We start from the raw sequence: 11,722 nt of genomic DNA on the forward strand, positions 1-11,722 counted from the left end.
CCATATACACTCCCTCCACACATGGTCCAATCAGGACAGTATCCCATTGTGGCATTCACTTTGCTTGGTTTATTTATTTTTATTGCTTCTCCTGCCTTCCCAAATGTCAATTCCTACAAATTTTGCATTGACTAGTATGTGCATTGTAGAAATTGTCAGGGGGAAACTGGAGGTTTTGACAGCTGAGTATGGGAGAGCCAGTGCTCTTGGCACTCAGGATGGCCTAGAAAGTGGTTTTGGCTTTTGATATTGAGATGGCAGTTGAGGCCTTAGACATACCTCAACGGCTGTATCCTGCTCCCCTCTGGCATTGAGGTAAGTCCATTTAAAATGCTGCTGCTAGGGTCATCTCCCTAGTCATTGTGTAACCCTCATGCCTCCTGGGTGTGGTGTTCTGTCCCACCTAATGGCACTGAGACCACTTAGAGAGAGATTAATGACTTTGCTCTACAGCCTTATTTAACAGCAAGCTGATTTTTAGCTCACGCTGTACCGGCTCTTGCACTAAACTCCAGAGGTCCTCAGTTCGATCCCGCCTGCCGAGGGCCGCCCAGAGGATTCAGGGGGCCTGGGGCAAAGCAATTTTGGGGGCCCCTTCCATACAAAAAATTGCAATACTATATTCTCGTGGGGACCCCTGTAGGGCCCAGGCAAATTGCCGCACTTGCTCCCTACCAGGGGCAGCCCTGGGAAAAATAAACCTTCTGCATCTCAGCACAAATCCAGCTTTGAGAAAACTTCTTTACAAGGTATCGCTGGTTCTCAACATCAGCTAGTGCTAAAAGGCACTAAAGCTCATTAAAAGGGCTGGACAAATATTTTCTGTCAAAACTTTTTTTGGATCGAAAACTAGGGGTTTTTAAAAAGCAGAAAAAAATCACGGACAATGTTTGCTTTCCTTCAAAATTTGTTGTGGTTTTTTTTTAATTAAAAAGCTGAAATTAGTCTGCCAAAACCTGAATACGGTTTGGGGTTTCAGAAGTGTGCGGCCAAATGTTTGCTGCTTGCTGTGTTTGATTGTTTAAAGAAACAATAAAAAATTCTGCTTAAAAAAATCCAAAACTTTTGAACCACCTCAGCTTGTGACCAAACGCCTGAGCCCATCCAGTCAGAGATTTTTCCAGGTTTCTCATACTCTGCTGGCTTCCTTGACTCATATCTGTCTCCATAACTTTGGGTTCATTTAGGTTAGAACATAAGAACAGCCATACTGGGTCAAACCAAAGGTCCATCTAGCCCAGTATCCTGTCTACCGATAATGGCCAATGCCAGTGCCCCAGAGGGAGTGAACCTACAGGTAATGATCAAGTGATCTCTCCCCTGCCATCCATCTCCACCCTCTGACAAACAGAGGCTAGGGACACCATTCGTTACTCATCCTGGCTAATAGCCATTAATGGACTTAATCTCCATGCATTTATCTGTTTCCTAGAGACTGGCTCCATGGGGTCCCTCACAAACTGGAGACAGTTACTGTGGGTTTGTCTTTAGTATAGCTTATGTACAAACTCCACGAATTGAGCATTTGAGCTTGTTCCAGAATCTGGGATGAGCCTATGTTGTGAAAACTGACATGCTCAAAATAGCACATGCATGTGAATGGACACAGAGTGCTAAAATTAAATTAACCCAGAGGTTCTCAAACTGGGGGTCGGGACCCCTCAGGGGGTCACGGTTATTACTGGGGGTCACGAGCTGTCAACCTCCACCTCAAACCCCGCTTTGCCTCCAGCATTTATAATAGTGTTAAATATATAAAAAAGTGTTTTCAGTGTATGGAGGGGGGGTCGCACTCAGAGGTTCGCTATGTGAATGGGGTCACCAGGACAAAAAAGTTTGAGAACCACTGAATTAAATCCTCTGAAGCCTCAGGGAATGCCGGGGGGGGGGGAGGGGGAAGTGTCTCCCTTAGTACTGTCGGGAAGGAGGCAGGTGGTGCAGGATATTGCTCTTCTCATGCGATCCCTCCCCCAGTGGCTAATTTTAAATGAAGCTACTCTCCCCTGACATGAATCTCCCTATAGCACTGAAATTAAATATAGACTATAATTTGGCATTTGAGAAGTGAAAGGGATGGTAGCCCTAATGGAAAAGCTAACAGCTTGGCTCTTCTGCAAGCCTCAAACTGCTGAATGAGCTTTAGGGTAGGGAAGGCTGTGCCTCTCAAACAGCCTGGCCCTGCCCCCTGTCTGACACCCCTACTTTCTGCCCCCCAACTGCCCGCCCCCCTCAGAATCCCCGACCTATCGTGTTCCTTGCCCCCTCACCATCCCCCAGAGACCCACCACCACCACCCTGGGACCACACCCCTGCTCCCTGTCCCCTGACTGCCCCGACTCCTATCCATCCCCCCCACGGAGTCCTGACAAACCCCTGGAATGCCCACAATCCAACCCCCCCCATTCCCTGTCCCCTGACCGCCCCCCCCACCTCTGCCTCTTCCCTGTGTCCTGACTGTCCCCAGGACTTCCTGCCCCTTAGCCAACTCCTCCCCCCCGGCTCCGGCCTCTTACCCCTGGTGCCTCGCTCACCCAGAGCCTTAGCGCGTCGTATCTAGCAGTGTCCATGAACAGCGGTGCGGCATGGCTCCGGCGGGGCTCCTGAGCTCCGTCCCGCTCAGAACCACAAGGTAAGGGGGCGGGGCTGGGAGCTCAGGAGTCCCACTGGAGCCACAGTGCACTGCTGATTAGGGACACTGCTGGATCCGTTGAGGCTCTGGGTGAGGGGCAGAGGTGGGATCGGGCTAGGGCGGGAGCCTAGCCTGTTCTCTTGGGGGCCCCTGCGGAGCCTGGGGCCTGGGGCAAATTGCCCCACTTGCCCCCCTGGGTGGCCCTGCGCCCGCCAAGGGCCAGGTTATAATGTCAGCGTTACAATTGCTCTGCTCATACATCGTCCCAGGTGGTGGCTTTTTTACTACAACCAAATACAAGCTCCTTGCTTTTATGGCTCTTCATCATCCTCGCCTTCTTGCACTCAGATATACTAGCTTGTTGAATTGCCGACCTCCTGTCTTAGCACTGACAATTATGCTAGCTTCTTCCTTGAGTACTTCTGTGCTTTCTCCCATGCGTTCCCTCCCAGCTTGACAATTTGTAAACCCACCACCTTATCGTCTTATAAATCCCTCCTTAAAACACTCCTCTGCCATCAGACTTGCAAAGTATTTGTTTGTTTAGGGAAGTGGTGAGTTGTGTTCTGCTTTTCTTCTAAACCATTCATCTTATAGTTACCTTATTCTCCCAAAACCTTACTTCCTGTTTGTCTATTTCATCCACCAGTTGTGTCCTGTCTAGCATGTAAGTTGTGAGCTCTTTGTCTCAGGGACCTTCTTGGTGTGTGTACAGTGCTTAGCACAATGGGTCCTTGATCCTTGACTGATGTTCCTAGATGCCACTGTAATACACCAGTGGTCCATCTAGGCCGATATCTTATCTGATATCACCAAGTGTAGGTCTCAACGTGAGTTGTGATCTCTAAAGGTTTAAGAACAGGTCACTGGAGAGGAAAGGAAGGTTGCAGCTACTGACCCTCTTTCTTGATGGCTGCATGGAGGGGGACACTCAAAATGTCCTTTTCTGTTGTAAAACATGGTCACCATATGGAATGCTGTAATGGACAAGGATGGAATAATCTACCCATAGGATTCTTAGTTAATAGCTGGAATAAGCTCTAAAACAAGAATTTTATATTCTTTATTATTTTTATTCTGTCTAATATAACTCTGAAAGTTACTACGCATAGAGGGTTTGTCCCATGTGCTGGCCTGTTTGCATCCCGCTGGCAGTACAAAGGAATCAGAGGGCAGCCAGAACTAGCCAGCTGAAAATTCCCTTAGCATGCCTTCTAGACATGCCCCACCATGGCCTGCTATAGAGATAATATTAAGAGTGGGGAGGGGCATATCAAAACCACACTGTCCTCCAGCTTTCCCCAGCTGGCTATGATCCTCTAGAGATCATTGCCAGCTGGTGTAGGTTACAGCAAACGTCAGGTTGTTCTAACCTATGTCAAAACACAGATTCTCCCTGATAAACAATGGTCCATACGTGGTTCTATGATGCCTTATGCCTCACTGCATCAAATGAAACAGAATATTTTATACTGAATTGTAAAATCTTGTGTCCTTTCAAGTCAATGGCAAAACTTGAATTGATTTTCAGTGAGGCCAGGATTTCATTTTGAGACATCAAAGTAGTTTACAAGCAGAATTTATCGAAACAAGTCTGTTAAAAGTAATATTTCAGTATTGAATGTTAGTAGCTATCTGATTATATTTTTTCTATTGGAAGACTTACTGCCCATTTTGGCCTATATAAAGGGGGAAAATGCCTGTGGGATCCAGTCTTCATGAGTATTTAATAAATCAACACTTATCTCAATTCCGGTTGGTTTATCTCTTGTTCTGATAGAATCTGTTCCTAACTTATACACAGAAGAAATAATGGAACCATGATGGCTGCGATCATGTTAAAAATTTGATTACTTTGGGCCCTTTGACAATCCTGTTTGCCATCTGTTTCCTTTTTTCTGAGGTTCATGATCAGTTTAACAGTGTGACCCATTTGGTATCATCATAATGCAGAGTACTAAAATCAACACCTTTACTAGTACCTCTACCTTATCAAATATTTTACATTAACCAATTTACTAAACAAATATTTAAGTAAAAAAAATGGCAACTTAAATATGATTTAAGGACATTTTAGAGTACGTCACTGAAAGTTTAAGGGAACTACAACTTTGTAAGCAAAGATTAGATTTAGGTCAAGAGCTAGGAGGGGAAAAACAACCTAATTTTTGTATGTCCTAGGGAAGCTCAAAGACTTATAATTGTTTTACAGAAAATGACAAACAAGTGAGCTGACTATGAGCCTCATGTGATTGTAGGGTGGGAAGAAGGAAATCCAGTTGAAATGGTTTTGATCTGATTTTTGTCCAAAACCTACCAGCTGGGATAACTGGCTATTTTGTTTGTGCTAAGTAAAATCATAGAAAACCATCTAGCAGTATAGTCAATCTAGTCTCTTTTAAAAGAAACCCACAACTGTTACTAGAAAACAAATGACTTTATTGTTCTTCAGTTCTTTGCTGGGGTCTGTGTAAGTGCTTCCCAGACTGCCTCACAGAGGATTATGTAATTAGTTGGGCTGTCAGGAGATTTAAAAAAATTAATCACAATTAATCATGCAATTAATCACACTGTTAATAGAATATCATTCATTTAAATATTTTGGATATTTTCTACATTTTTAAATATATTGATTTCAATTATAACACAGAATACAAAGTATACATTGCTCATTTTATAATTATTTTATTACAAATATTTGCACTGTAAAAAAACAAAAGAAATACTATTTTTCAATTCACCTAATACAAGTACTGTAGTGCAATGTCTTTATCATGAAAGTTGAAGTTACAAATGTAGAATTATGTACAAAAAAAACTGCCTTCAAAAATAAAACAATGTAAAACTTTAGAGACTACAAGTCCACTAAATCCTATTTCTTGTTCAGACAATCGCTCAGAAAACAAGTTTGTTTACATGCCAGATGCTTTGAAGATTCATAGGTCCCTTCCTGCTTCAACCACCATTCCAGAGAACATGCTTCCATGCTGATGACAGCTTCTGCTAGATAACAGTCCAAAGCAGTGCGGACTGATGCATATTCATTTTCATCATCTGAGTCAGATGCCACCAGCCAAAGTTTGATTTTCTTTTTTGGTGGTTCGGGTTCTGTAGTTTCTGCACTGAAGCAGCTCTTTTAAAACTTAAGAAAGCATGCTCCATACCTTATCCCTCTCAGATTTTGGAAGGCACTTCAGATTCTTAAACCTTGGGTCGAGAGATGTCTCACACTGGTACCATCTTTGCGCTTTGTCAAATCTGCAGTGAAAGTGTTTTTAAAATGAACAACATGTGCTGAGTCATCATTTGAGACTACTGTAATATGAAATATATGGCAGAATGCTTGTAAAATGGCAGGAGAAATTCTCCCTCAAGGATTTCAGTAACAAATTTAATTAACACATATTTTTAACAAGAGTTATCAGCATTGAAGCACGTCCTCTGGAATGGTAACCGAAGCATGAAGGGCATACAAATCTGGCACGTAAATACCTTGCAATGTCAGCTACAAAAGTCCCATACAAATGCTGTTCTCACTTTCTGGGGACATTGTGAATAAGAAGTGGGCAGCAGTAGCTCCCATAAAAGTAAACAAACTTTTTAGTCCTAGGGATTGGCTAAGTAGGACTGAGTGGACTTGTAGGCTGTAAAGTTTTTGCATTGTTTTGTGTTTGAGTGCAGTTATGTAACAAAAAAAATCTACATTTGTATGTTGCACTTTCACGGTAAAGAGATTGCACTACAGTATTTGTATGAGGTGAATTGAAAAATATTGTTCATTTTTATCACTTTTTACAGCGCAAATATTTGTAATAAACATACAAAGTGAGCAGTGTACACTTTGTATTCTGTGTTATTTGAAAATGTAGAAGAACATCCAAAAATATTTAATAAATTTCAATTGGCATTGTTTAACAATACAATTAAAACTGTGATCAATCATGATTAAAAAAATTAATCACAATTAACTTTTTTTAGTTAATCACATGAGTTAACTGTGATTAATCAACAGCCCTAGTAATTACAACTTTTGCGGTTACTCAGTGGAACATAGGTGCAAGTGTATATTTATCTAACTGAAAATATACTTGGTACCAACACAGTACGATTAAACTATTGCATGTATTTTAAAATATAGAAGTTGAACTAGAATGAGTTTTGTTTTTTTTTTGTGACTCCAAATTAGTATTCACTGTATAACAATTTAATAAAAAAACAAGCTCACCTATAAATGATTAATAATGGAGATAAAGGGACTGGCATGTTCCTCTGTCTTTGTCTGGTATTCTCAATCTGTATTAAACAAGTGAAAATGAAAGGTTTCTTTCAAAATATGTTACTCGTATACTTGGAATACAATTGTACTGTCTAGCCTCTCCCTTCCCCTAGGAGGGAAAAGCTCCCCCATGTCTTTCAGACTGTATTCTTCATAGTAACTCAACTATACTTCCCTTCAGAGAGGAGGAGCTGGAAGGACTGTGAAATAAACAGGAGGTTTAGTTTCAGAAACCTATGGTGTGCACAGCTCAGTGGAGAAACAAATGGCAGACCACCTGCCTCAATTTTGGGATTCCTCTGCATCTGTGCTGGCACTCTAGCCATATTCACATTAGCTGCCCCTCTGTACCCCAAGTGCCTGGTAGAAGGAAGTGGTGCTCTCTGTGACACTGGGAAAGTGTAAGGATGTGGATACTGAAATGTGCCAGACAGGCATGGACTGCTGGGAGAATAAGCATGAAATGGGTTTCTTGAGGAATCCCTGCAAATTGCCCTGTTTATGCAAAACCCAGCCTTTTGAACCTAAGCTCTGAAAGGAGAACCATTGACTGGTTGTTGCCAGACACTGGAGATCAAAGATCTTCGCTGTGTATAGTTTTTCTACACTTTTGTCATCTCCTCTTCCCAACTAAGTACGTGGTCCAGGTCAGAGCTACCTTTTCTGCAGCGAAGTCAGCCTGCTAGAAATGTCCAAAAAAACCCTCACATTTTGAGCTTGTTTTGTTTTGTTTTGTTTTGTTTTGTTTTTTGCAATTTTTTCCCCAACTAGATTTACCTGCTAGAAAAGCAGAAATCTAAGGCCTTCTGAGGTTTGTAAACTCAAAAAGGCCTTTATATATTCAGCTAGGATATGTCCATTACTAACAAGACTCTAGAGTCTAAGGTAGGCAGGACACAAGCTTTTGTTGCTAGGATTGTTAAATCCCCTAGGACTTAAACATGATGAGTAACAAAGATTTGTCCTGTCTATTCTAGAACCTTCAGTTGTTTGTGATGACATATGTTAAACATAACTTAATTTTCATGTATAGACATGTCATGGATGAGACACACGTTTATTATAAAGATTAAATAATTTTGCTTAAAATTAATCCCATTATATTTTAATGTTTTGTTCTACACTTTGTTCTATTACTTAGGCAAAGTTAATTTACTTTCTAATTTCAAACCCATTCAAACTTTCTGACTTTGAAAAGCTCAATTTAAATGTTGTTGAATTCACAGTACATTTAGAAGACTCTCTCGGAAAATGGGGGTGTGGAGGGGGATAGTCAGGGTAGGAAGAGATTTAATGAAAGGAACTGGGTGAAAACAATAGAGAGTGGGCAAAGTAGGGAGAAAATGAATTGAAAAGGGCAACAGAGAGGGGACACTTATACTGAGGCTGGCACAGATTAGTGGGTGTGGGAATTCTATCCTTAATACATAGCACAGGTTTCATTTTGGTAAGAATATATTTTATTTTTGAAAAATTTATTCATTCTCAAGGGTGCAATGGGGAGCGGGGGAGGGATAATCATAAGTTTAATTACAGCAAAAAAGTGTTTTGAACTAATTTAATGAACCTTCTGTCATAACTTTAGTCCCAGATTTGGACCTTAGCGTCCAAAATATGGGGGTTAGCATGAAAACCTCCAAGCTTAGTTACCAGCTTGGACCTGGTACTTGCTGCCACCACCCAAAAAATTAGAGTGTTTTGGGGCACTCTGGTCCCCCTGAAAAACCTTCCCTGGGGACCCCAAGACCCAAATCCCTTGAGTCTCACAACAAAGGGAAATAATCCTTTTTCCCTTCCCCCCTCCAGGTGCTCCTGGAGAGATACACAGACACAAGCTCTGTGAATCCAAACAGAGTGACTCCCCCTCTCCGTTCCCAGTCCTGGAACAAAAGCACTTTCCTCTTCACCCAGAGGGAATGCAAAATCAGGCTAGCAAATCCAACACACACAGATCTCCCCCTGATTTCTTCCTCCCACCAATTCCCTGGTGAGTACAGACTCAATTTCCCTGAAATTTCCCAGAAAAGAAAACTCCAACAGGTCTCAAAAAGAAAGCTTTATATAAAAAGAAAGAAAAAATACATATAAATGGTCTCTCTGTATTAAGGTGACAAAATACAGGGTCGATTGCTTAAAAGAATATGAATAAACAGCCTTATTCAAAAAGAATACAAATCAAAGCACTCCAGCACTTATATTCATGCAAATACCAAAGAAAAGAAACCATATAACTTACTGTCTGATCTCTTTGTCCTTACACTTAGAAACAGAAGATTAGAAAACAGAAACTACTTCTCCAAAGCTCAGAGAAAAGCAGGCAGACAGAAAACAAAGACCTCAGATACAAAATTCCCTCCACCCAAAGTTGAAAAAATCCGGTTTCCTGATTGGTCCTCTGGTCAGGTGCTTCAGGTGAAAGAAACATTAACCCTTAGCTATCTGTTTATGACACCTTCAAATAGTATAAGGGTTACAAAACCTTGAACACCATTATTGTATCCTGTAGCAATGTATTGGTCATATTACATAAGAATGGTTATATTGGGTCAGACCAATGGTCCATCTAGCCCAGTATCCTGTCTTCTGACACTGACCAGTGCCAGATGCTTCAGGGGGGATGAATAGAAAAGCGGAATTATGAAGTGATCCACCCCTGTTGTACAGTCCAGCTTCTGACAGCAGGAGGTTTAGGGGCACTCGGAGCATGGGGTTGTGTCCCTGCCCATCTTGGCTAATAGTCATTGATAAGTTAATGGAGAACAGGTCCAGTTCTTTTTTGAACCCAATTATGCTTTTGGTCTTCATGACATTCCATGGCAATGAGTTCTGCAGGTTGACTTGTGTGTTGTGTAAAGTACTTCATTATGTTTGTTTTAAACCTGTTGTCTATTAATTTCATTGGGCAAACCCTGGTTCGTGTATTATGTGAAGCAGTGAATAACACTTCCCTGTTCACTTTCTACACACCATTCATGACTTTTAGACCTCTACCATAACCCCTCTTAGTCATCTCTTTTCTAAATGGAAAAGTCTCTATCTTTTTAGTCTCTCCTTGTATGGAAGCTGTTCCTTACCCCTAAACATTTTTGTTGCCCATCTCTGTACCTTTTCCAATTCCAATATAGCATTTTTGAGATTGTTCGCAGTTCTGGTCACCCATTATTCAAGTTATGGGTGTACCATGGATTTATATATAGGTATTATGATATTTACTGTCTCATTATCTATCCCTTTCCTAATGGTTATTAATATCCTGTTAGCTTTTTGGCCTGTTGCTTCACACTAAGCAAATGTTTTCAGAGAATTATCCAAAATGACTCCAAAAATCTTTGAGAGCCAACAACTAATTTAGACCCCATCGTTTTATATGTGCATTACTTTGCATTTATCAACATCAAATTTAATCTGCCATTTTGTTGCTCAGTCACCCAGTTTTATGAGTTTTGTTTGTAATGGGTGGGAAGGAGGGCTCAGTGGTTTGAGCATTAGCCTGCTAAACCCTGCGTTGTGAGTTCAGTCCTTGAGGAGGGCCATTTAGGGATTTGGGTCAAAAATCTGTCTGGGGATTGGTCCTGTATTGAGCAGTGGGGTTGGACTAGATGACCTCCTGAGGTCCCTTCCAACCCTATGATTCTATAATCAGCTTTGGACTTCATTATCTTGAATAATTTTGTATAGTCTGTGAACTTTGCCACCTCACTGTGTACCCCTTTTCCAAATCATTTATGACTATGTTGAACAGCACTGGTCCCAGTACAGATCGCTGGGGGACCCCATTATTTACCTCTCTTCACTGTGAAAACTGGCCATTTTATTTCTACCCTTTGTTTCCTATCTTTTAACCAGTTACTTATCCATGAGAAGACCTTCCCTCTTATCCCATGACAGCTTACTTTGCTTAAGAGCCTTTGGAGAGGAACCCTGTCAAAAGCTTTCAGAAAGTCCAAGTACATTGTATCAAGGGAATCATCCTCGTCCATATGTGGCTTGTTACCCTCAAAGAATTCTAATAGATTGACAAATGATTTCCCTTTACAAAAATTGTATTGACTCTTTTCCCCCCATCAAATCATATTCACATATGTCTGAATATTCTGTTCTTTATTTTAGTTTCAACCAATTGCCCTTGCATCATATCAGCTATCATTTAATCATATGGTACAGTGGCTGATTTGTAGTTCTGCAATGTCACATTTGAGTTCCTTCAGAACTCTTGGGTGAACACCATCTGGTCCTGGTGACTTATTAGTGTTCATGTTTTAGTAATCTCACAGTATTGACAATCTTCTTTAATTTTTTCTTGACAAATGTATTCTTTGCTTTGATTTTTTCCCCCGGGAAACCAAAAAATACTTCTCGGGGCTCTTGTTCTTTGTTTAAAACACTGAACAAAATTACCTTCTATACTACATCTTAAAGATAGCATAGTGTTAAGGGATGACTAACATCTTTCATTTTGTGCTGGGTAATTTATGGAGCTGCACTAGTCCAGGGAGAGTACAGTGAGGCATTTTTCTCCAGGGCGAAGAAGCATGGTTCATCAGTTTGGGTGGGGACTTGAAACCTGACTTAAATTCCCTGCTCTGTCACTGCTTTGCCATGTGACCCTTGGGCAAGTCACTTGGCCCCTTTGTACCTCAATTTGCTATTTGCAAAATGGGATAATAGCACTTCCCTATCTCATGGGTTTTGAGGACAAATTCAGTAAAGATGCTATAGTAATGTGGAGCACTAAAGTAAGAGACAGGGAGGCCAAATTGCCTGCATAGACTATCCAACACTAATGGATAGAGCCCGGTGCAGATACAAATGTATAC

The sequence above is a fragment of the Gopherus evgoodei genome, chromosome 1 (assembly GCF_007399415.2).
Source record: "Gopherus evgoodei ecotype Sinaloan lineage chromosome 1, rGopEvg1_v1.p, whole genome shotgun sequence".
NCBI classification, from domain to species: Eukaryota; Metazoa; Chordata; order Testudines; family Testudinidae; genus Gopherus; species Gopherus evgoodei.